Below are 26,185 nucleotides of genomic sequence, written 5' to 3'. Positions count from 1 at the left end.
GGGGTACCTAGCACACAGATCTGATACTAAAAGGTGGAGCTGTGAACACTGCAGTCTGTTGATTGGTCAGTAGAGGACGGTCACTCTGCTCAGAGCTGAGTTGTGGCTGGTTTTGAAGCTTGTGTAACCACTGTTCACCGTGGCAAGTTTTACATACATTAGTAAACTGTAACTATAAAATAAAAGGATGTTTTGCTGCCCCTCACAGCAGCTGCAGTAGGAGAAAAAATAATTTCACTCACTGGGCCGACTGCCCCCAACATTTAAGGTGGACCATTTACTTGTAATGTTGCTCAATGCATGAGTTGACGACATGAATCCATCAGCACGCCTTAAATTTCACTGCAAAAACTTTGACCATTACTTAAGTTTTTATTATCTCTCTTGGGTGACAGAGACTTTTAGTAGTGAGCGGATTTTCAATCATTTAAAAATATATATTAATTTCGACTGGATTATGTGAACTGCATATATTCTAATCCTCACTCAAAAAAAGCGATGTGGAGCGTTGTTCCTGTGGGCTCTAGCAACATTAAACCCCTGCATTTGCCTGAGAAGGACTCGATACTGAAAGGTAATTTTAGATATGGCTAGCTAGCTTTAGGTAACACTGTGCTGTGACAAAAAAGTTCCATTCTTTTCTTTTTTTTCTTTTCATCATCATATTTGGGAAGGAAAAAGGCCATTGAGAAGAAAAGTGACCACGGTGATGTGATGTATCAGCCCTTAAAAGTCCTTCAGCTCGGTCACCAGCAAAAGCTGTACCAGCGTTCACCCTAGTCTTGCTCCTCCTTTTGTCGCTGAACACTTGGGATCGGTAACAGAGTGCAGTGGGGGGCTTAAATACTCAGCCATTTTTCTGTTTTTTTTCCGCACTAACAGATAACTACTAAGACTCTTGATCACTAATGACTCCGAGATACCACATGATACCAGCGCTCTTGAGCTATTGGTTCACAAGCCTTGTTAGACGCATGGGCCTGAAAAAATAGGCTGATGATGATTAATTAAGAGTCCTAGTTTTGGGGGGGAGGGGGATACTTTTATTCTGCACCTTTCTAAGAGCTCTGTATGATTCTTTTTATTTTTTAAATTATCTCTCTTCATACAATTTTATTAGACTTTTACAGCATTTTGGAGATTCTCATCATGTGCTGATAATTTCTTGGCCTCATCTACTACAGCTACAGCTGTGATCCTCCTTTAATTGAGTGTATCTGTACATGCGAGAGTGCCAGAGACAGCTTCCATATTTAGGACACTGTGTGTGCAGTATGTGCATGTGTGCACTTGTAGATACAAGCGTTAGCGTTCTTAAGTGCACTGGGCACATATGTGTGAGCATGGCTAATGACACTACATCAGAGCTGGATATCAGTATTACACTGTGTCCACATCACTGCGTGCCCTCGCGAACACACTCTCACACACATACACATATATGCAACTACAAATGTACTATAGGCACTTACTTTCTGCCACTGCGAGGTTGTGTGTGTAGTGCTAAAAGGCTTGGCTGTCAGCCGGGAGCTTTTAGAGGTCATTACATCAGCATTTAACCATGCGAAATGCTTTTTGATAGACATTTTTGCACTTCTCTAATATACCCTGTAATTTCCAGTTTATTAGATTCATTAATGTTGTTGTATCTGGCGGATACCTTGCTCACACTCTGCAATGTTTTTGACAAATGGACTGAGATTCATGCATTATTTCTGCTGCTTTCATGCTCAAGGAATGTGTTATGTGACTGTCATCCCTCTGCTGCATATTGCATTGTGCTTTTATATTCATACACTGCAGCATGTATTTGAATTTATGTGGCGCTGTCCTATATCTTGTGTCCTCCTCGTTCTACCTGCGCTCTTACTTTGTGCTTTTAAAATACTAAGCCCATGTACCCCACTAAAACTTAAATGATCTTATCAGGGAGATTAAAATTTCTAATCAAATCTAGTCTTGATAAACTCTACGGTTGGTGTAATGAGGTCATTTTGAATGTTGACATTCATTTCTCCAGAGTAAAGCACCTTCGATGATTTGTTGATTAAATGGACTCTGTGATTAGCAAACTAGTGGTAGCCATGGTAACAGTTTCTCTTTCTGTGTTGTGCCCTGCATTTGTCCTTTAAGTGGAGGTCTCACATGAAATCTCTGCCACTATCTTAACTTCAATCTCTATGAGAAGTGCAGTCAACACTAACAGGACCCTTAAATAGTCAGACAAGTCGGGAGCACGTTTTCTTTAACACCAGGAAATGTGGCATTTACACTATAGACAATATTACAGCATTCCAATTATGGTATCTCAGCAGCAAAACCGAACAGATGGGTTTTAGGGGTCTTGGTTTTGTTTGATGGTTGTTGTTTACTCATTCTTATTGTCCTTGAGTGTCCAAGGACACAAATAAACGAGCATTGTCCCGCTAAATACGTCACCTCCTACTCTCATTTCTCAAACGCTTTAATGAGATACACATTGGCACATCATTAAAACTGCATGCCGATGGATAGGACAACAGCATAAAAGTAATTGCATTTAAGACATCATTGAAAAAAAAAAAAGTATTTTCGCATCTGTGACATCAGGACCACAGAGAAAGAGGGTGCTCGACAGTTTTTCATTCCTCGATGGATCTCAGTAGATTAGTCCGACATCTTTACCTCACTCTCAACATAATTACCTCACACCAGTTACACTGATGTGTTCAGTCTCTCAAGTGGCTCCAGCGATGAGACAGTGAGGGGACACAGAGAGAGAGAAATAGAGAAGAGTGAGTGTGTGAGAGTGTGTGTGTGTGTGTTTCAGTATCCGTATGGCTGTGTGTTTATGTCATGTTGGTTGGATTGCAAAGCAGAGCAGAGCAGATGGGTTTATAATGAGGAAACAGAATGATTCTGATAATGATGACCAGATAATTATACTGCATCTGAAGGAGAGAGGAAGGCACGGGGAGGGCAGCAGTGGTGTGGTGGATTAAAAAGAGAGTGAAATGGATGAGAGGAAATGGAGTGCATGTACACAAAGAGGGGTTAGGAAGAGCTGGATTCAGTGTGTCATGAGAAACTGGAGGAGAAGAGGAGCAGAGAAGATGGGATGAGATGAGAGCAGAGCGCTCAAAGGCCATTAAGAAAATCTTTAAATATCTTTTACCGAAATATCTACACTGTAGCAGGCCTGTAAATGTCTTACTTGAAGTTATCTAACCATAAAAGCACTTCTCATTTTCATGCTGACCTATTCTAGGTAATAGACTTAAAGAGCATCAACACCGGGCCTGTTTTGGGTGTGAATGTCTGTATTACTGCTGCTGTCCACACAGAGTTAGGGCTTATTTCTCATATGCACCAATCAGACCTGCTTTATCTGTTCCGTCTGGGCATTTTCATGTTAGGTACGATTGATTCGTACCATGCCAGAGTACAATTGCCTCCTCTCCCCACTCCCCCGCTGCTCAGCTTTCAAATCAGTAATGTTGTTGCGTACTGAGCACACTTGCGTCATCATCTACGTGACATTTTTGTTGTGCTACAGTGAAGAAAAGGGCACCGCAGACGGATGCTGCTGCCTCAGGGACTATCATCAGCGGGGACCTGCAGAGCAGCGAGGCAAAGCTCTGCCCTTGGCTGGAGAAGGAGCCACTGCTGTTAGGTGTGGAGCTCTCTGCCTCTTGCTGGAGCTTGCACAGCAGGCCGAGGGAGGCAGCAGAGCAGGATCTGGATCTGTCGGCTGCACTATAGTCCAATAAAGCGGCATTGGTATGACATTGATACTGGATCATAGCTAATTAAAAACACTTGTTAAATAGCAGTCCACTTCTGTATTTTTGTACAGCTGTACCATTTTCAACAGTCATAGGCTGGCTTGGCTTGGCTTGGGCCGTTAGCCTGTTAAAGGTGTGTCCTAAACTGATGATGGCTTGTCTTGAATGATGACGTTCCAAGGCTAAAGGCTCTGTCGGGGTTGGCTGCAGTTGGTGAGGCTTTTGGACCTACTCCGGAGAAGGTCAATCCCTGGCGCAGCTTGGTGTGGCACTGCATGTCTTAACTTAACTGACAACTGAAATAGAAATCAGCGTGGCATGGCTTTACCTGGCACGGCCAAGAGTGACAATGGATAAAGGGTATTGTTCACACCTGATGTGTACCGTATCTAACTTAAGACCACTTTTTTAAGTGGATTTGAGTAGAGAACATGTACCGTGCCTGGGTATGCTACAGTGTTCACACATATGAAACAAACTGGACTTTGGGGTCAAATGTACTTGTATCCACACCTGGGTCCCTGATGGAAAAGCCTGTTTAATGTCTGCTTAAAGTCCAGACAAGCACTAACATACCTGAGCAAGAGTTCGGTCAGGTGTTAGTCCCCAGCTGTCTGACTGCAGTGATAATTCAATCAAAAACATAAAATGCTTATCATGGAAAAGAGTTGGAATTCACACAGGTTAAAGCTGCAGTAGGTAGAAAGCTTGAAAACGGTTGATTTTTGAGTCTCATTTGAGTTAGGTTTCGTTCGTCTCCGCCCTGAGCCCCTCCTACCAGACGAGCATGCGAGTATTTTATCCTACTTGGTTCTATTTCTCCCTCTCCGGGAGCCTCGGCTCTCCATCACCGCGCAGCAGCCCTCCCCATCCCTCCCTCGTGGCCCCGCACATACTACTCCCGAGCCTCGCTCTCCCTCACCGCGCAGCAGCCCGCCCCATCCCTCCCTTGCAGCCCCGCACATATACCCCGAGCCTCGGCTCTCGCTCTCCGCGGAGAGCCCTCAGCTCCGCTTCCACGGCTGACCCTCACGCCCTCCGGCCGGGCCCGGCCCCACCTCACCCTTCCCCTCCCTCCGGGGCTCCAGGGAACCGAGTTCTGTCCTTTTTTGGGGTTGTTTAGCCATGTAGGCAGTTGTAGCCAATGCTGGAATAGCTATTTTACCTGGTGCACTGTTCGCCATTGCCGCTTCCTCTCCCCTTCTGCCGGCGGCACGGGAACGCGCATATGCAGTAGAACAGCCAATAGGAACGCAGTGGTCTGAGCTGACCTTTGATTGGTTGATGCACATCGGCACGATACTGATTCTTTAGAGGCTGAACACAGAGCCATGGTAAGGTGCAGAAACCTATTGTTTGTCTCAGACCACTTGATTTACATTATGCTTAGAGGATATTATAAAATTTTTACTCAATTATACCAAAACAATGTTGCCTACTGGAGCTTTAAAGGTAGTGGCTGATACCCACCATAACCATGAAGGCACATTATGTGACAGTGGAGCTGAGGTTAAATACAAATTGAGAATATCCAGTAATGGCCAGTGCCTCACAGCAGGAGGACAGCACTAATGTGGAATAACACAGAAAAAAAAATGATTGCCAGAGTCCCACAGAGCTCATTTCATCCCTAAGATTGAGACACTCTGCCTCAATTTGTTTTTTAGGCTTCATATTATCAAATAAATAAATGTCTATTAGAATCCTGAACAGTGTATCGTCTCTATAATTTCTACCTCCCATCATTCTGATTCAGGAAAAGGCTCATTTGGCAAACAAATGAGTTGTTCAGGACTTTACAGATTTAACAAATGAACTAATTCAGTGGACCTCAGTGTGAATATACACGTTTAGGTATAATTCGTACCGCCTGGTGTTCTTAGTAAATTGCCTCTCTTGCAATACTTAACGGTGGTGTTTACTTCAAGCTTGACTGAGAGTATATCAGTGCTGGTGCATCGTTCAGCAGATGGTTTGAATCGCTGTAAATGAAAAATTCAACACTATTTTTTCATTGCGAATCTGTCCCCACTGATATGCTGCTGATGTGACATGCTTGGTTTAGCCTGTGGGTGAGATTTTATACAGGTGTTGGAAAGTCTAACACTCTGCTGCACTCACCTTCAGAAACCTGCAGGCACAATGAAATGATAGCAGGTACATATACAGTACACGCTGTACCATAAGCATTAAAGAGAAGTAGAGAGAAGAGTAGAGACAGATGATATAAACACATATACTGTATACATACTGTGTATTTTATATGTCCTAAAATAGTATACAGTTGGAACAGCATGTGCACATACTGTATATATGTCTCATTTTTAATCACCAGACCTGAGGAGAAAATGCGAAACTGTAGGTAACACGTTGCCCTCTCTAAAAAAAATTACTGGTGAGTTCAGATAATCACTTAGTCACACCTCTGCAGTTGACCTACTGGGCAGCTGATAAGTGAACCTGTGCTACTGTAGAATAAAAAAGTGAGAAATAATAAGGTAAAAACAAAAACAATGAGGGAAACAGAGTGAGAGGATGCCGAGGGGGTTCATGGGAGAGAGGACGGTAAAAAAAAAGATGGGGGAAAAGATGTATATTGAGAAAATAGAGAGGAATTCCCTACTTTCTTCACAGAAAACAGAGAACCACAGGTCAAAAACAAACAAACTCACTGGCAAGTGTGTGTGTGTGTGTGTGTACTTGTACACACTACATAATGAGGACCATACAATGTATTTTAGCAACAGAGTAAGGACACTTTTGCAAAGTGAGGACATTTTGGTGGGTCCTCACGTTTTCAAAGGGCCGTTTGAGCGTTAAGACTTGATTCTAGGGTTAAGGACAGAATTAGGTTTAGGTTAGGGTTAGGCATTTAGTTGTGATGGTTTCGGATAGGGTAAGGGGCTAGGGAATACATTATGTCAATGAGGGTCCTCACAACACTAGAAGTACAAGAATGTGTGTGTGTGGAGGATCGGTTGGGGGTGGGGGGCTTTACTATGGGTGTTTCTGCCCTGTTTATTTTAATCTTTCAGACCTCTGGCGTAGCTTTTTTTTCCACATTTCTCTTTGCTCCTTCTTTTACTTTAATGTTCAAAGCTAAAGTATCAGGGGGATTGTCGGTAAAAAGCCATCACACACACACACACCTCACAGACGCCCTTCCTTCTGCTTTCCACTCGTTCACACACTTTTCCTTTCACCCTCTTTCTTTCGAATTCATGCTCGAGCATATATACCCACACACCAAGCTCATTGACAGGTCATTTCACCACTATCTAAAATAGCTGAGCGGAGAGAACACATGCTAAATATAGAGGCCAACTGAGTGGAATACCAACGACTTTCAAGATCATACAATACAGATGAGCGGTCTGATGGTTCACATGAGGCGATAAGGCAGTGTTTTAAAGAGACAGATTCAAGACCTAAAGGTGGTTAATGGGAGGCTTAAAATAGGTTGAAAAGAATAGCTCTTTGAAGAAGCTTCATTTAATTGGGCTTTTGCTTCAGCAAAGTCTTGGAGAAGTTTTGCAGTTTAATAGAAGTGAAATGATGTTAATGGATGTTACAACTAGATTAAATCTATAATTAAATAAAATGTGAGAACCTCTTCACATTAACCAAGATTAAAAAAAAAATCAAAAAAAAAAAATCAACAAGTTCACCATCAGGCATCTCCAATATCAGTGTTGCTCATAAGTGTTGTATATAAAGTGAATGAACTGTAATCTAGCTTTAAGCTATTGGTATAATAAGCATAGTAGGTTGTGTTAGGGTTAACAATCTGTGCGATCAAATACCTGTGCTACCATACTATTTAATATGCCAGAAACAGATTTAATATGTACCAGTACATTGTATGTCAAATGCAGCATGCCAAAAATACCAGGATGTCCTACTGCATCTGGTGGCATTTTGCAGTATGTATGTTCTGACCCACAATCCTCTGCGCAGTGGAAAATACATCACATCGACTGACCCGCAAACAGATGGCTCATTGACAGTTCGTAGACAGATGTTATGATGATGGATGACGCATTTAAGTGACTGATGAGCAGTTGAATAGATAGTAACAATTGGAATAGGAACTGTTTAAGTGAACATTTATCAAACAGACAATCAACTAAACAGGACACAACTATGAAAATAACAATGACAGAGAACAAAATGTGATTTTACTGTAGTGAATATAATACTGCATGCTAATGCTACAATGTATACAGTAATTAGCCGACTTTAAAGTCAAAAGTACATATACTGCAGCAAAGCTATCCAGTGGACGTTCATCTCTGGTGAGTTTGATGAATGGCGTTTTGTATCTCCAAGGTAACGCCCAATCGCATGCATACTCAATGAAACAGTGTATACTTTCTAAGGGTCGCTGCAGTATGTCATGATAGTGAAAAGAAAAAGTATGCAATTTGGAATAGGGGGAATGTCTTTATTTATTTATTTATTTATTTATGTTTATCAGATTAGCATTAAATAAAATGTTAAGGTCTAGTGCACGGGTAGGCAACCTGCGGCTCCAGAGCAGCATGTGGCTCTTTAGACCATCTCCAATGGCTCTCTGTGGCCTTGACCTAAATTATCTGAAAATGAATAACATTTTTTTAGCTAGCTTTCAGCTATTTTTGAACATTCACATTTTCATTTGTAATTGTTGTATTTCTTCAGTGATTATTGCATTCTTTAATTGTAAAAATGTGTAGCCTATGCATCGAATTAGAAAATGTTTTAACATTTCATCAACTAAAATATGTGTCATACGTCTACGACCTGGTGCCTTTTCCTCTAAATTTTGCAGAGGTTCAGTAGCAGTGACTAGCCTGTGTCTCTCTAGCATGGCTAGCTATGGATTCCAAACCTAAATAAGAAAAAGTCTTGAAGGAAAATAGAAGCTTTAATAATGTGTGGACACATTTATTTGCTTTCACTACCAAAGCTGCAAAGTACTAGAATCATAAACAGCCCACTGCAGAGTAGCCATCTTGTCGTACATCATATTAATGAACGCTCATTTAGACCTATTTGTAATGTTGATGGGCTAATTTAGATTTAACAGGCTCTAACCATTATTCAAATATGTTTTGTCTCTCCAGACAGTTTGTTTTGTTCTTTTTTTAGCAAATAATGACTCTTTTGATAGTTAAAGTTGCCAACCCCTGGTCTAGTGTATAGGATTTAGTGGCATCTTTCCGTGAGCTTGCAGAGCTGAAACCTTTCCCTTGTGCCAAGCATTTAGGAGAACAATGGTGGCCTACACAAAAACGTGAAAACGTGAATGGCACTATCTAGAGTCAGTATTTGGTTTGTCCATTCTGGGCTGCTGTAGCAGAATATGGCATACTCTGTAGGGAAAAGACCTCTGCTGCTAGATAAAAAGGGCTAATTTTATTGTAGTGTTTTTCGATTTTTGCCAAGAGATGCTCCTAAATCCTACACACTGGACCTTTAAATGACAGATGCTGGTTGTTGGAGGCATCGGCATTCATCTTATGTATTACTTAGCACCAATTGTTATACTTTGGGGGTCTTAGAAAGACAAGATATGCTAACTATTGGGAGAGTAAGTAGTCAGTAGTCTAGCATCACGTCAGATTCATTCCTTCAAATACTATTATGACCTACATCCAATTTGTTCTGATCCCAACCGCACTCTGTTCTGATGCAGTTTTAATGTTACATCATTCTTAGTAATGTTGTGCATAATAAACACTGTAATTTGAAAGGTCATACTGTAGGATCTCAATGGACTGCATGGGTTTCATCCAGAATTCTGATCTTGGGCTAATATGCATGTATTTATTGAATCATTTTTGTACATATTTCAAGAGATAAGAGATTGTTTCTCAGAAAACGAAGATGGCAGCAACAATAACAACAACAGCAGCAACAAAACAGCTCTTAAGAAGTAGTAATTGCCCGTTTAAGATTCTGGAGTGGTTCAATAGCACCTAAAATGAACATGAGCTGTGTGTGTCAGGAGGAAAGATGTGCACCTGATCAAAAAAAGACAGAAAGGGGAAAATTAAATAACTGAAAGGCATAATTTGGCAATTTATTGGGCACAAAACATTCCCACCATTAATTAAGTTAAGGAGATGAATGTAGGAATTTTAGGTTAAAACAGTTCTAAATACAAGGTAACAAATCATTACCATTGCAAATTATCTTTCCCTCCCTTAAGACTGATTGATTGTTCAAATACGGATGGGATTTGCTCTTTTCGCCTATTAGAAATTGCCATATATTTTAAAATGGAACCCTGGTGGTTTATAAAAGCCACTCCACAGAGGTTTGCTATAATTTTAAGTATCTCATTGAAGCCAGCAACACCTGCCACAGGGGACTCAGACATAGCTGCAGCATCAGCATATCATATCACAAAGTATCCTCTTGTGTATTATTGTTTTGATAGTAAGCTACAGAATAAAGTGTGGAGCTAAAAAGCCCTCATAAAGTGAAGGGAACACAACTAAAGTAAAAATATAATTAACACGGTGCTGTCACTGCTAGAAAGTGTGTGTGTGTGCATGTGTGTGTGTGCACGTGTGTGTTTTACACGTTTTTGTTTTTTGATTGGAGAATGGGGATGCCTCTGGTGAAGATAATTAAGACTTTTGGTGTCAAAACCAGCCCATGAGTGTGTCAGGAGAACTAAAGCACTGAGGACCGCCAACCTCAACGAGCATGCACAAAGATCTGTGTTACTTGTGCTGCTGTCACTGTTCATTGATACGGCTTGTCAGGATGTGCAGGAGGAAAAACAAGTTGTGTTGTCTTAAGTGTTGTCATTAATGGGTTTCGGTCATCTGTGTGTATCCACTTATGTGCAGAATGCCGTGTAGATCATCAACAAAACGATCAGCTGTCCCACTATTGTGTCACATTGCTCTTTCATGTCTTAGTGATGAGGAGTCTTTGGGCCTCTGATGTGAGTAATGATTTTCTAATAACCTGCAGCTTGTTAGCTCAGCTGGCTGAAAATCTGACTGCCAAAGTGTCTGCATCCTGTTTGGTTTGTGTGTGTGTGAGTGTGTGTGTACTCTTCACTAAAACACAAAAGTACAGACTGTCAGTTTCAATTTGATAGCCCTTTGATCCATATTGGGATGAATTGTTAAAAAAAACTGACATAACTTTTGCATCAGCGCCCACATTTTGAGGTGCCAGGAGTGTTTTAAGTCTAGGAATTGAAAATTTATATTTCTACTTCTAGGTTTCTGCTTGCCATGAATATAACTAGAGTCTTGATATCTTACTTTACAGCAGTCTTACCATCTTTTATTTTTTTTTTCTAGATAACTAAAAAGAGGTTTCATATAAGGTTTAGACACTGTGTGGAGAACTGTGTAAGGATTAAAGGTGGTGCATCCCCACATTAGAGAAGAGTAAGTGTTGGTGTTGAGCATCAGCGTTTTCCTCATTAGTGCACTTAAGTGACACAGGCTACAAGTAATCTGCTCTTTGTTTACATGAAGAGAGTAGCAGCCGTCTTTAAAGGTATACTATGCAGGAATTGCCGGTTACGATGCTTAACAGTATCACCAGTGATAGTGAAAGCCAACTTCAGCTTTGTCTGCCAGTTGGTTTGCTTCGCTGTATTTGCGTTTTTTTTTTTTCTGTTTTTTTTTCAGCTCCGTGTTTGCGACTGTCGTATCTTCCTGTTGATTAGACTCTGCTTACAGTCTGGTGCCTAGTCGCTCTTTTTGTAAAGTCCTGACGTCACCTGTGTGCTGTACCCAGAAACATCCCAAACAAAGCAAAATAAGTAGAAATTAAGAAAATACAGCGTAGCGTACTGTTAACTATAGTGGCAGGAAGGTGTAGACGTAAGTTGGATAGCCTCTATTTATAGCATTAAGCTAGAGTGGTGCAGGAATGAGTAAATTCTTGTTCCATCATCTTGAATTAAATGGGTTTTTTTGGACAGGTTTTTGGTAAGATGCCTGTAATAAGGGCTGTACTTGACACAAACTTCAGAGACCGTCATGTTTTGTTCTATGGCAAAAGATATGCCAGTAAATACCCCATTCACGAACTTTGAAGCTTTTTGGTGTCTTAAAAAGGCAGTTGCTAACAATTGGCAAAATGAGACTACCAGAAGGTCTTGATGCTGAACACAGCTTTAAGCCTAACTATGGTGGTGACGTTAAGTCATGTGACTGTGGTATAGTATAGCATAATGTTAGCTTTCTACTCCTGGTGACTGCATTTAAACTTCAGAAAATCATAAAAGTTAATTTGTAAAGACCATCTTGCCGGACAAAACATGTAAGTATCATAGTACAATGATCAAGGCTGGTGGGTAAGGGAGATCGTGTCTTTGGGGTAGCTGCTCCAAAGCTGTTGTATAGCCTCCCCCTCCATTGACACTTTTAAGACAAATCTTAAAACGTACTTATTTTCGAATGGCCTTTGGTGGTTAGTAGTGGTTTTAATATGTTGGTATTTTATAATCTTTTTTATGCATGTAATTGTTCTCACCTGTGTTATTCTGTTACATATTTGTGTACATGTCATATTACTATATATTTTTTGCGCCATTCTTTGTACTCTTTGGTAAACCGCTTGTTTTTACATGTGCTATATAAATAACCTTGATTTGATTTGATAAACTTTTGTTTGCTACAGAGCCTTTTTTTTGTTCACTTGTCTTATAATCCATGGAAAAGTCCAATTGGCTTTTTCATGAGGGACCATGGCGACTCTAACTTGGCCGACAAAAAATAAATACACAAATCATCCCTGCAGCACTCTATAAATGCTGAGACACATGAAGTTTGAGGTGGGATGCACCAAACAAATGTTCCTGAAAAAGAAACAAATCATGTATTTTTTACCCATGCTGATGGCTATACAAGTATTCATGGGCGATTCCCTACTTTGCTCCAGATTGAAATACCTCTACAACTATTGGATGAGATACCATAACGTTTTGTACACACATTCATGACTCCAGCAGGACTCTTATTATTATTATTATTATTATTATTATCTAACACCATCATCCGGTCAAGAACAGCAAATGTTACATTGCTAACACTCTAAACTAAGATGGTTAACAAGGTAAACCGTATAAGTGCCCAAATATCAGCATACTGAGATAGTCATTGGAGACATGTTAAAGATATAGTATTCTGGATTTTCAAAAAAATAAATAAAATAGTGTATAGACTCATAGAGAAGTAATCCCTCTCAATCATCACTTATGACCCAACAGAAGTGTGAGGTGGTGTGCTCTATGCCTGTATTTTCTTATCTTCTTCTTTTATTTTTTTGTGCTTGGGTCCATGTTATGGGTGTGTACCCCCACAGCGCTCAGATGAGGTCAGGTTTTTATAAAAAGTTAGTACCACGTGCTAGACTGCAAGTAGCAGGCATCCAAGAGACACTGTGTCGACCAAATGCAAATATAGCGAGGTGAAACACCAAGCAAGAGTGAATCTGGGGTTGGCTTTTACTTTCACTTTCACTGGTGAGCGTGTTTGCAAACAGTAACCGACAATCCTGCATTGTATATCTTTAACAAGCTGATGTTAGCATTTATCTCAAAGCTAAAGTATAACCTCACAGAGCAGCCAGGGTGGCTGCAGACTCTTGTTAACTCAAAGTGTCTTTGTACACTTTTGTGCAATGTCAGTAAGGATAGCATCACTGAAACTGTTGGCAGCTATTTATTTATGACGAAAGCGACTGAGTGCAGTGGGTAACAATGTAGGATTGGATGTGCAGACTTTATTTCGTCAGGGATATCCATATAGACGATCTCGCACTTACCCTTGTCTTGTTTCTCTGTTCTTCCTCCTCAGGCCTTTGGATCCATCTCCCTGGGCCATCTTTTTTCTTTTCAGTCCATCTCCAGTCGCCACAATGTATCTTCATGTTGAGTCTTAATAAATCACAGCACGCCACATAGAGGTAGGCGATGATTCACACACACACACACACACACACACACACACACACACACACACAGCTTTTACTGTACTTCTTATCTTATATGAATTTAAAGAGGTGCTAATTGAGGTATGCAAAATGGGCTCTGTTGGGAACTGTGACATGGAGCTTGCGCAGTTTCCTTTTAATGGCACCTGAAACATACATAAACAGTTATTGCCAATTCAGTTTAATAAAAATTTTAATGACCCCCTTTGGGAAATTAGATAAGTATAGGCTATTACATAATGTTTTGATTTATGTCATTGAAATACACACAAAATATACTGTCTTTACACTAACTAGGAGTACGCATTAAATTTTAGAGGACAGTTTCTGCCTGTTAGCTGTGGAATGTAATCATACTTTTGTGTCACATCAGTGGTATTAAGTCGAAGTCATTTATCGTATGTAATTAAACATACCGCATATGCATGCACCTGTGTATTTGTGAGAGTGAGTGTGTAAAAATGGATGCATTTGCCTGCCTAACTAATGTACCATACCAATACGACTTATTCACATGTGAATGTAAATGTGCTCCTGCCGTGTGTGTACTGCCTCTCTGTGGCTGCGTGTGTATGTCTGATGAGAGCAGTGCTGCAGTCCAATGTGCTCTGTCTCTGTTACAGACATATTAGCAGGGCTGTGAGAGCACAGAGGCCAGACAGGTTTGCAGGCAGAGCAGAGATAGTGCTATTGATGCTGGCTAGAATGGAGAGTAGATGGATGTAAATCAAAAAGGGATACACTGTGAGAGCACTCATAAATCATCAGGGTTTTTCCTGGCTCAAAATGAGGCAGAGGTGGTGCCATCCTGATCAAGTGCACACACGTGCATGTGACCATGCTTTCAACTGGCTCAACCATTTTAAATAACACATTTTAGGAGTTCTTATAAATACACAAAAAATATATATTTAATTACAAATAAATAGCTGTCAAATTCTTTTTTTCTTTTTTTTTTCTTTAAGATATTTTTTTGGGCATTTTTTGCCTTTAATCGACAGGACAGTGAAGCATGAAGGGGGTAGAGAGAGAGAGGGAGAGACATGCAGCAAAGGGCCGCAGGCTGGACTCGAACCCGGGCCGCTGCGGCAACAGCCTTGTACATGGGGTGTCTACCACTAAGCCACCGATGCCCCAGCTGTCAAATTCTTATATGGAAAGTCAGTTGTGTCTATAATGTGAATTCCTTGATATTAAATGTTCATCTGCAATTGTTTGTGTACTCAAGTAGCACATCATATGACCTGGTTAAGACATGTTTGAGACTGAGGACATGACCAGAAATACTGATATACTGAAGATCTTGAAAATCAATTTGATTCTGCTGGCGAAACATTATTCACACAAATGAAAATCTACTCCTGTTTTTAGAGGCACTAAAGAAGTCATTTGAAAAGGTATTTTATGTAATACCCCCAAGACACTTTCACGAGACAGCCTTGTTTTTGTTATATAAGTTATTTTGATTATGTTACTCCTGCATTGTCACCTCACAGCAAAAGGGTTCCTGGTTTGAACCCTGGGGTGGGGGAGCCCTTCTGTGCAGAGTTTGCATGTTCTCCCCATGTTAGCATGGGTTTTATGTGGGTACTCCGGCTTCCTCCCACAGTCCAAAGACATGCAGGTTAACTGGTGACTCTAAATTGTCCGTAGGTGTGAATGTGAGTGTGGATGGTTGTCTGTCTCTATGTGTCAGCCCTGTGATAGTCTGGTGACCTGTCCAGGGTGTACCCGCCTCTCACACAGTGTCAGCCGGGATAGGCAACCGTGACCCCCATAAGCTGTTACGGAAAATGACTGAATGAATTATTTTATCAGTTTATGTGGCAGTCACGTTCTCATGTATTGTAATATATTAATATCATGTTTTACTAATGTCTGTTTGAACGTTAGAACTGATAAATTACATTTCACCGGAGAAAACATCGTCATCTCAGTTTAAGACGGCATTCAGACACACATATGGGGGCACACGGGGGAGCAGCGTTCACCAACGCCGAATCAACGGCCATTTGCAACAGAATGTATAAACTCTAACTGGCGATAGAAAACTATCAATTAACAACAGAGAAAAGAAGGTTTTAGCAAAGACATTACCAGCCAAAACACTGTGGCGCACCAGGCTGCCTCAGTTTTGCTGCGGTCCAAAACAGGCGGCTTTATTCTTTTTCTTTTCGGCAGGCTCTTGGTAGGGTGTTCATAGACCTCAGCATTGCCTATAGCACTATCACTTTATTAAGCTTTCCTTTTGTTTGATAGATATAGGGATACAAAGAAATATACACTCTGAAAACTCCGCTTACCTGTGATTCAGTTTGATCCATCACACTGAGATTTGTTATTTGAAACTATACCTGTGAGGACAGCACATTTTGCTGTCTTACAGATCTAGACATCTATATGTATACAGTTACATTCAAAGGCCAAGACTTAGTTCCTCAGCTGCCACCTGGTATACAAACTGTTATCAGCTGTTTGGGAGTAAAGTACAGCAATTTGATGTCAGGAATATTTGACTGGGTCAGGCCACATTTAAACCTTTATAAACCTGCCGGGTTTGTAACTGGACAGATTGCAGACAGTGGAGATTTTGGCAGGGAGCCTGTCAGAGCACAGCGCGGCTTAACCCCATAGACCAGTGGGAACAAAGGTCAAAAACAACAAAACATTCCAGATCCTGAGACCAACGTGAGCTATCAATCAACAGGCAAAGCTATAAAGAGAAATTCTAGACCTGCATTGATCCATTGTACATTTATTCATTAAGATATAAACTCAGTGGACTTTCACAACTGTCCTCTCTCAGGTTGTGCGCACTGCCTTTTTATTTAAGTGCTGGAGGGTATAGGTGTTTATTTTCTATCACAAAACATGGACAACCTCCACCCCAGACGCTCTGTTATCTCTTAAGATCCTAATACTTTAGATTATTTTTTTCCAGGGGCACAAAAAGTTAGGAACTCATTTCACTGGTCTTTCTTTCTGTTGGTTTTGTCATCAATTTGGGACTACTGGCAGTAACCCAAAAAGCAGTCAGGAGGACAATTCAGGCAATCAGTTAAAGCCATAACATTCTCTAAACATTTTCTGGCAGTGTAGGTGAGCAATTTACCCCAATAGTATTTCCCGTTACATCCCCCGTTATTTAATGGTTGCATACATTGCATTTGCACAACATGTGTCCTTTTTCTTTGCAGCTTGGTCCCCGAAACACACATTTGTGCATCTGCTGTATGTGTATGAATCATTAAAATCCTTTTTGTGTAGGCCTACAGTATGCATACTTATCACAGTACCATCTAACGCACTCAATAACAGCAAAATCTCATCATGTATGATGATGATATACCCTTCTCCGCACGTCATTTTTTCATTTAAACATGAGTCCTACATTTAAACAATATGTTAGGTCATCACAACATAAAAAACTTAAAGTGATGATGTTAACAATGAATTATCACATAATGATATGGAACTTTTTTCAGTGTCAGTTATCACATTATAACATGAAATGTTTTATTTTATAACATCAGAACAAGATAAATAGTACACTGTCAAAACAACAAAAGTGTGTTATAATGCAAAAGTATCTTGTTAAAACACGAAAATATGGGGTGCATTCCTAATCACATACTTTTTCTTTTTCTTTGAGTAGGTACTGCAGCTGCCCTTAAAAAGTATGTACTGCTGCATACAGTATGCACACATTTGGGGCATAGTACTGTCTCATAACATTACGCAGTGAACTTTGACCACCTTGCTTTTATATCCGTTACCAAGAAGATAAAACAAACGCCGCTTACTGAGTTCACCAGAGACAAAGATCAACCCGTAGAGCTCTATTGTTGTTACCTTACATTATATGTAGTTTAACTTTAAAGTTTTAATTGCACAGATTGTAGATTCTAACATATTATATCTGCAACAGTGAAATTACATCTGCAGTGCTCTGTCATTGTTATTTTCATAGTTTTGTCCTGTCATTGTTTGTGATATTTATGATTATTTTGTTCACTTAAACAAGTAATATTCCTATCATTAGTATTGGATTGGTCAGCGATTACTTGAATGTGCTGTCATTCGTCATTGCAGCTTCTGACAGCTGTCAATCAGCTGTCAATTGGATTGTGGAGAGTGGCTCAGAATAGCCAGAAAAGCATACTGGCTTGCATACTGCAAAATAAAACCAGATGTAGTAGAACATTCTGGTGTTTTTGGCATATTGCATTTCACATACTATGTATTGGGACATACTAAATCTTTATCTGGCATACTATATAGTATGGTAGCGTGGGGATTGGCATCCACAGATCTTGTAAAATATGAAAAACATCTTGTTTAAACAACAAGAATTTCAAAAGATACCTGATACTGATCCATTTTTTCCTCCTGGTGTGGCAGCAGAATGCTGCTGTACAAAAGCCCTTAAAATCTCAAAGAAAAAGGAAAAGCTATTCCAAGAACATCCCTTATTATGGCTTTTTAACAAAGTGATGTAGCTCCCTTACATTATTCTCAGTTTCACATGGTCAGCTAACTGGGATTTTGTACAATGAATAAGAGCTGTTTATTGACTAGAAGAGTCAGCGATTTCCTTGTTAATAGAATTTTATGTGAATGCAGCACTCTCATAATGGCCCTTTGGGTTATGACTGTTACATTGTTTAACATAGAAGCCAGTAAAGACCCACAGTGTAAAGATTAAAGTCTGTTTCTTCTGATTCTACCTAAAATCTTTGTTATACTGCACATAAATGTCACAAACTACCCGTCCCGACATGAGTGTATGTGGCTGTTTGTAGCTGTGCTGAGGTCAAGCTGCATGCATGCTGAACAACAGTAGAGTCAAAAGAGGTCCTATGAAGAGTAATTCTGCTACAGGAGCTCTCTCCAGCCAACCTATTACAGCGTATTAACTGGCTTACACACCATTTTAGAAGTGGTTTGAAAAATGATTTCATTTCAGAGGTTGCAGAACAATTTGTACCACTATCCTGTTTTCCTCTTGCTCGCAGCCTCCCCTGCCTTCCTCACACTGCTTTATTTTCTGCCAGCACCCAGGAGAAACATATGCCATAAGCAGTTTATTAGAGGCAACTAAACGGCAAAAAACATCCCAGGTATTTTATATTTCTGTATGTTTGTTTTAGCCCTGCAGAGAAACAAAAATAGCAACTCATCCAACACTGACAGATGCAGCTTCAGATGAGGCGTATCCGACATTCATATAACTTTTTAAAGAGTTTACAACAAGACAACTAACTTCTTATCTGTCAAATAATTTCTAAGATTACTAGATATTTCTACTTTGAACTATCTGGTATCTGTCACAATGCCGTCTATTTCTACTTCTTTATCCCCTTGTGAAATCTTCATAGATTACACATCTGAATCGAATAAAGTATGCAGTGTGGTATCAGGGACATTTCAGCTTATCTAAGATTAGTTATCTCAGAAATTGAAGGGGATTGATGTGAGAGATTCGGATATTTGAAGTCTACATCTCTAGAACTAAAGATGCACAGGTTCACAAAGCCTCGAAAGACTGGAATAGGTCACTGATTACTTTGTATGTGCGTGTGTGTGCGGGGATATGTTTCTGTGATTGCATTGTGATTGTAAATGCAGCACATGTGTAGTCATATTGGTGGATATGTACAGTATTCACCGTTGGTCTGTGGTTTCTCAAGTTGCAGTGGCTGCATTTTATATGTTGGAACATCCATCCTACACATCTTCCACCATCAGTATTGCACCATTTGTTAATTCAGGGTTAGGAAAGTAAAGAGTCCAAGTCAACATATTAAGTAAAGCGTCGCTGATTTAATGTAATAAGCTGACATCTTGCCTGTGAGAAACACTGCATATTCACTTGTTCTGATTCATTGCTATCTAATTCGGGATCCTGCACACCTGCCTCTAATTAACGAGGAGGTGTGGGTGCTGCAGTCTGTTGTGTTTTCTGGCTTTTGTTCACACATGCCAGACGCGAACACTCTGTATTTTCTCTGAAAATTCTCAGTCATCCAGGTAATTGGTAGAATACCTCGGTCAACTTAACCCTTTCATACATAAATTATTAAATGTGTTGAGAGAATTCATATTTCCAGCCAATGGGACACTTCATTTTTCTTTTATAAACTGCTAACCTTTGCCAAAGATAAGAGGAGCAACATCGGAATTGCAAGTGAATACAATAACTGCAGCTTAGCTCAGTTCATTTAATGTCCCCTGCAGTAGAGCTTGGTAGTCGTGAGGGGAGAATGTAACTTCACAGTCTGCAAAAACAAGTAAACTTAGAGTTTGGGGCTTTTTGACTAGTTGTAGGCGTACTGAGGAGCAGTGAACAAGGCATCTGAGCATTTCTGCAAGTCTGCCTCAGTCTGTGCACATTGGTAATATGCCAAATGTGGTGCCTTTTTCTGTTCACAAAACTGTAATTGTGTTTGTGAAACATGCCAAATTCCATTTTGTTTGGAGTATGCAGCTGGTCTTACAGTGCTGTCCATTCATGTGACTCTTCACTGTGTGACGTCAAATACTTAAACAGATCAAATGTTACGAACACTGCCCCGATCATTAGTGTTAGTGAAGCCTCTTGTATCCGTGACAATCACATTGAACCAAATTTTATATCTGCTTTATTTTAGATGTACCATGTTTGTAGGGTCGTGCTCTGTACTATGTCTTCATAGTATGAAAAATGAAAAGATAAAATGCCAGTAAAGAGGTATCATGTTTTCTGCAGACATGGCAATGCCTGTCTTGACTTTTACAATGTCAACATTCACACCGTCTGGTGTTAGCCATAAACTAAAAAGAGGTCTTCCAGCTCTGACTTTTAACACAATATGCATCAGTGAATGGTATTGCTTGTATATCGTTGTTATTCTGTTACTTTGCAAGAAAAATATTTAAAACATTTTTTGTCTTTTAGCATTGCTAAATTGATATTACAATGCATTTAGGGGGTGCAGTATAATTTATTGTACTGTTTTATCTAAAAGCAACTTTCAACAAATGCCACTGTCAGAAAAAATCAAGATTAATGACCACACCGCAGTATTCTTTGTAAACGTAGTTTACACAGCATAATTATGATTTAATTACATTTTCTCCCACCATTATTATTGAATATAATGCTTGTCAGTGGAAAAATAATTTGTGCAGGAAGAAACATATGCATCTCTGCTTATTGCTTTTGCCATTTCAAGGACGTCGCTTGTCTCGCCTTTTTATTCGCAAAGCTCAAAACCCGTCTAAGTATGTTATCTAAACTCTTGATCTAGGACTTGTCAAAGACGTAAACATTCTAGCAACTTAACTTATTTCACTCTGCAACTCAGAAAGCACAACAAACTGATTGTAGTGCCTAAATGCAACTTCTCCGTGCTGTCTCACCCTATTTCAGATGGTTGGATCTTAATGATCTGTCGGGAAACACAAACGTATTCACTTGTAGGTTTGAAGGTGTGCACGTAGAAATGCATTTGCAATGACGGGTATGTATTTCTGTGCAATCTGTGCTTACGCAAATGGAAAATGTGTTGTCATATTCAATCAAGTTCTGTCAAAACAGTGCTGTTGGTCTGATAATCCAAGGCACAAACTTGTGATTGACAGTCTAAAAAAAGTATTTGCGTATGCTGTAAATATGTGTCAATCACTTCTTTAGTAATAGTTGGTGCCAGTGTCATCGAGGTGTCAGGCACATGGAAAGTGTTGTCGTCAATGGCTCAACTTTATGCAGCACTTTGTCATTGGGATGTTTTTATTTTAGGATCAACTGTCACTATTTTCAAGCACATAGTTGCGATAACAAACCGAACTCTTAAGAAATAGGTTTACGAAAACAACAACTTGCGGTGAAAGAACACACAGGAATTAGCCACGTACAGATGTCAGATCCTAGAAAGTACAACAACCTTGTCATTGAACATAATTTGGGGCTTCACAGAAGCATCCCATCTCAAAATTCTTGTTGGGCAAAGACTTTAGTAAGGGCTAGTACTTGGGGGGGAAAAAATCATAAAAACAGCAGGAAGAATATGGCATATGTGACAATTCAATATGACAAGAACAAAAAAGTGGGACGTATTTTACATAGAAGGAAAAAAAAGAGCATGTCCATTGAATGGGAATGTCTTTTATATACTACATGATTCTAGCTGCATTGTTATCAGTATGTTTGACAGTGATTCTATTAGACCGCTAACTCCCCTCAGGCAAACTGCATCTGCAGCTGGATACTCTTGATCTCAGCTGGTTTAAGGGGAAACATCTTGAAGAAACGATCATTCCTGGAACACTGATGAAGAATTATTCATTTTTAATTATGTGGAAGTTGCATTGGTGTTATGTCACTCAAGTGGGGGAAACCGCATATGTCATTTCTGACTTCAAAAAACTGTATGTTTCCTGTCTCTGTTTGGGTCAATACAAAACAAGAAAGCCTACTTTCAGAGTAGGTGGGTACACAATTAACTGAAAAATGACAAATGCACTACCTTAATGAATAGATAACTGTTTGAACTGAAGTTGAGGGAGCTTGGTGTTGGCTGAGCAAGTAAGCCACATCATTAGGCTGATCGGTCCAAGTAAACTATTGACCATCAGTCCACAAAAGCGACATTCTTGCCCACCAGTGTAAATGTTGGGGAACGCCCAGGGCAGCCCCAGATACAGAACCCTGGACGGCAATCATGAAAATTAGAGCTCAAGGATGGAGCTTTATGGGGAAAAAAATAATGCCAAGTGAGATCATTTTAACATAAAAAAAAATGAGTGACAAGGCTTAGGAAAGATGCTTGCAACTGAGAGTATACCCCACACATATGAACATGAGAAATAAGATAAATGTGATCTGCTCCATCACTTTTAGTCACATCGAGCCTGAAACATATTTTGAGTTTTACACAATGTTGGACAAAGGTAGTCTGAGCTTCTTAATGATATCCTTACTGCTTTGTACCCCACATATTAAGCAAAATACGTCACGTTACATAATGACCGTCGCTAAGCCGTGATTTTGAAAGAAAAGCTTGGGAATACTTTTTTTGTAGCAAGCCAGGGAACACAAAAGAGCATATGTTGAAGAATTTTCAGAGCTGAAGACTCGATCAAGGAGAATCACAGCTAAACGTAGAGTGTAACACAGTGTAGTCCTCCAGAGATTCTGAGGATGTCCTTGCCCACTTCTTGCAGTCAACTCAAACAGTATTCCCTTTCTATTGCTTACTAACTTTAAACAACAAGCACACGCACCTGGCTCACTCGAAATCACCTTGACTGTTTCTTACAAAATGCACATATCTAAAGGGAGGCTCTCTTCTGTTGAGCCTAGGGCACAGGGCAATCTCCCTTTCCCTTAACCTTGGGAGCTATGGCAATGGAGCCGGCATTCCCTCCACCACAACTGGGAGATGATAGACGGAGTGCGTTCATAACAAAGGTCAAGTAGCCTGACCTCGAGGCCTCCTTTAGGTCTTCTTAAAGTTAAAGTCCCATTGACTGTCACACACCTGAGTGTGTGAAATTTGTTCTCCGCATTTGACGCATCCCCTGAGGGAGCAGTGAGCAGCAGCGGTGCCGCGCTCGGGAATCATGTGGTGATGTAACCCCCCAATTCCAACCCCTGATGCTGAGTGCCAAGCAGGGAGGCAATGGGTCCTATTTTTATAGTCTTTGGTATGACCCGGCCAGGGATCAAACCCATGACCTCCCAGTCTCAGGGCGGACACTCCCTACGCCACTGACCTGTTTTTTCTGCTTACCTGACTGTTACCTCAAGCATAACTATCATCCATTTCCTTTGGTGACCAAGGCTAATGGCTATAACAAGACACAATTCCTTCAATGCATAGCCAATAATTCTGTGGACATAGACAAGAAACTGGTCTGTTTGACGGAAAAAAAGTTAGCATGGACTTCACATAATATTCATGAGTGGATTTATTTTGTAAAATCCCTTTTGATTCTTTCGATCCGCTGACCCTTACGGACTAAAGGAATATATATAATTGAGAAATAGAGACATATTCTTACTTAAGAACAACTTCCAGGGTAGGGAATCAGCACATTTTTTTATTTTGCCTTTCTTGTTTAACATACCGCAGTGCTAGGAAGCTTAGAACTATGCCTTGTTACGATAACGTCAAGCCTTTCATACATAATTTAAGAGAGACCCAGAGGGAGGGAGGGAGGCGCTGGGTAGGACCACAGTGAGGTTGACACATTTTCGCTGCAGCTGATCAACATGCCTCTACAAGTGTCGATATTGTATTTATGGTCTGAATTTAGGAATAATTGTTTATTATGAAAGCTAAGACTATGTTTATTTAAAATCAAACAAACACCCTAAATTGCCAAAAATAAAGATGTCTACATGAATCCACATTTATCTAGAAATGAGCCGTTGCAACTCCCTTTTTTCTTTTGGACGCCACAAATAGCAGCAAAAAAGGAACCAGACCTACCTAAATACGCTGGGGAAACTGCATGATTACATTTGGTTGTAAGTTACAAAGCTTTATTGTCAGAAACCAGGACCTGCATTGCTTTGAAATACACATACACTGCACTGTCCAGCATGCGAGCAAGAATGTCTGAGTTCACCTACTCTCCTGTTATCCTGCTCTGTGCTTATTTTGCTGCATCGCGCCTCGGTCTGTCTCACACAATCCCCCTATCCAGATGTGTGCCAGTCTACCCCACTGAGCTGTGACCTTCACTCAATGGCATCTCAAGGCGTGTCCTGCATCTCGCCTTTGTGCAATCTCATAGGTGTGAATATACAACATGCCAGCACATATCATGGCATAGGTAAATAACTTAATAGATTTCCCACCCAGAGACCCGAGATAAATAGAGAATCTAAATATTCTATTGAAGCTGAGAACCATGACAGCCATGTAATTCCCTAAGCTGCCTCTGAAAGCCATAATATTCATATTTCTTCATAGCAATAAAACCATATTACCATATGAAGGCCATAGGATAATATTATTATCAGCCAGCTCACTGTGTGTGCCTCTCCAGTGGCAGGGATCAGTTCAAAGCACAGCCCAAAGCACGAGTGCATGTGTGTGTGTGAGAGGGAAAGATAGTGTGTGCATGTGTCTATGCATGCGTGTGTGTGTGTTGACTGAGTGTGTGTGATCAGTTCCCCGAAGCGACAGCTGCACGCCGAGTTCCTGAATGGAGAAAGCTTCTCTGTGATGACTACCAAGTGGTGCACACGTCTCCCCAACCTCTTTTCTCCTCTCGTTTCTCCCATTTTCTACCTTCCTTTGGTTTATAGGTTCCTTTATTTCCCTCTCGTGATCAGCTTCTCATTCCCCTTTGTTCCTGTTGGCCTTTCCTCTCCTACCCTTTCTCTCCTCTACATATTTGCATCCTCTCAGTTCTTCTTCTCCCATTCCCTTTTCTTTTATACCAATAATATTATGACTCCCCAATCACCATAATCACCAAATCAGAACTGCCTGCTTCTGCTCTCTGCAAAATGAAATGCATCTGTCATAGCTAAAACCTGTAAAAACCTTGAATGAGAGCAGGAGAAAAGGGAGAAGGAAGGCAGGAAAGATGGAGGAAAGGACGGGGAAAAAGCCTGAAAGCAATCAGGGAAGGGTACATGAAAAAAAGAGCAATAAAAAGATGGTAGGAAGAACGAAAACAGATTAATGAAGAAACCATTAAGGAGAGGGAAAGAGAGTTAGGATGTAGGAAAATCTGATGAAAAGAAAGGCTCTATATTTAGTAGTGTTTCAGATTGGGAAGCGTTTGATGTCAGAACCCCATTAGCTACAGTAGTGAGTATTTGGAAAGATCTTGCTGTATAGACAAAATGTGTGTGTGTGTGTGTGTGTGTGTGTGTGTGTGTGTGTGTGTGTGTAAGCGAGAGAGGGATAGATGGAAGGAAGCGAGAGAGAAAACCATGTATTGCGTGCTTCATGGTCCCTTGGCTTGTGAGCCTCAAGGCCATCGCATCAGAAACCTGCTTATGGCAGGTTCAAACATAAAGAAAGCACACATGTAAAGGTGAATACACTCCGCTGGACCACTGGGTTGAATTTGTTGTCTTTTCCCATTCCATGCCTTTATTATAATCAACATGCTAACGTCAGCTCTTTAAAGTTTATCATTTATCAAGGTCGACTTGGCTGTGCTCGTTCCAGCATATCAAACAGCTAATGATCAAACAGCTTCTAGGTCTCCATATTCCCTTGACTGCCTTGGTTGATCCTACAGTGCAGTCATGCTGATACTCTTGCTGTCTTTGTCCCTGTAGTTTGCTGTTGTTTTCCAATGCTATGATTACCTCTTTGCTACTTGCCCTATCATTAAAATCAGCACAACAGGAGTAGAAAGGAGTGCAACCTCTTTTGACAGAGCAACAGCACACAAAAATACATGAAAGGCAAAGTTGTGAAATTAGGAGGTTTCACATTTTCAACATGTGCATAAAT

General features: G+C 40.4%; 1 protein-coding gene across 1 annotated transcript in view; it reads left to right on the top strand.

The window, feature by feature from the left end:
• The window catches only part of zgc:172282 (leucine-rich repeat and fibronectin type III domain-containing protein 1-like protein), a 245,657-nt gene that overhangs the window by 96,510 nt on the left and 122,962 nt on the right, over positions 1-26,185 (top strand). The window contains exon 2 of the mRNA XM_050075103.1: positions 13,583-13,691. The gene's annotated coding sequence lies outside the window, so the exon portion shown is untranslated. The remainder of the gene's footprint in view (positions 1-13,582; positions 13,692-26,185) is intronic.

Source organism: Epinephelus moara, chromosome 2 (genome assembly GCF_006386435.1).
Source record: "Epinephelus moara isolate mb chromosome 2, YSFRI_EMoa_1.0, whole genome shotgun sequence".
In the NCBI taxonomy this organism is placed as follows: domain Eukaryota; kingdom Metazoa; phylum Chordata; class Actinopteri; order Perciformes; family Serranidae; genus Epinephelus; species Epinephelus moara.
This window is presented reverse-complemented; position numbering and strand designations above follow the sequence as displayed.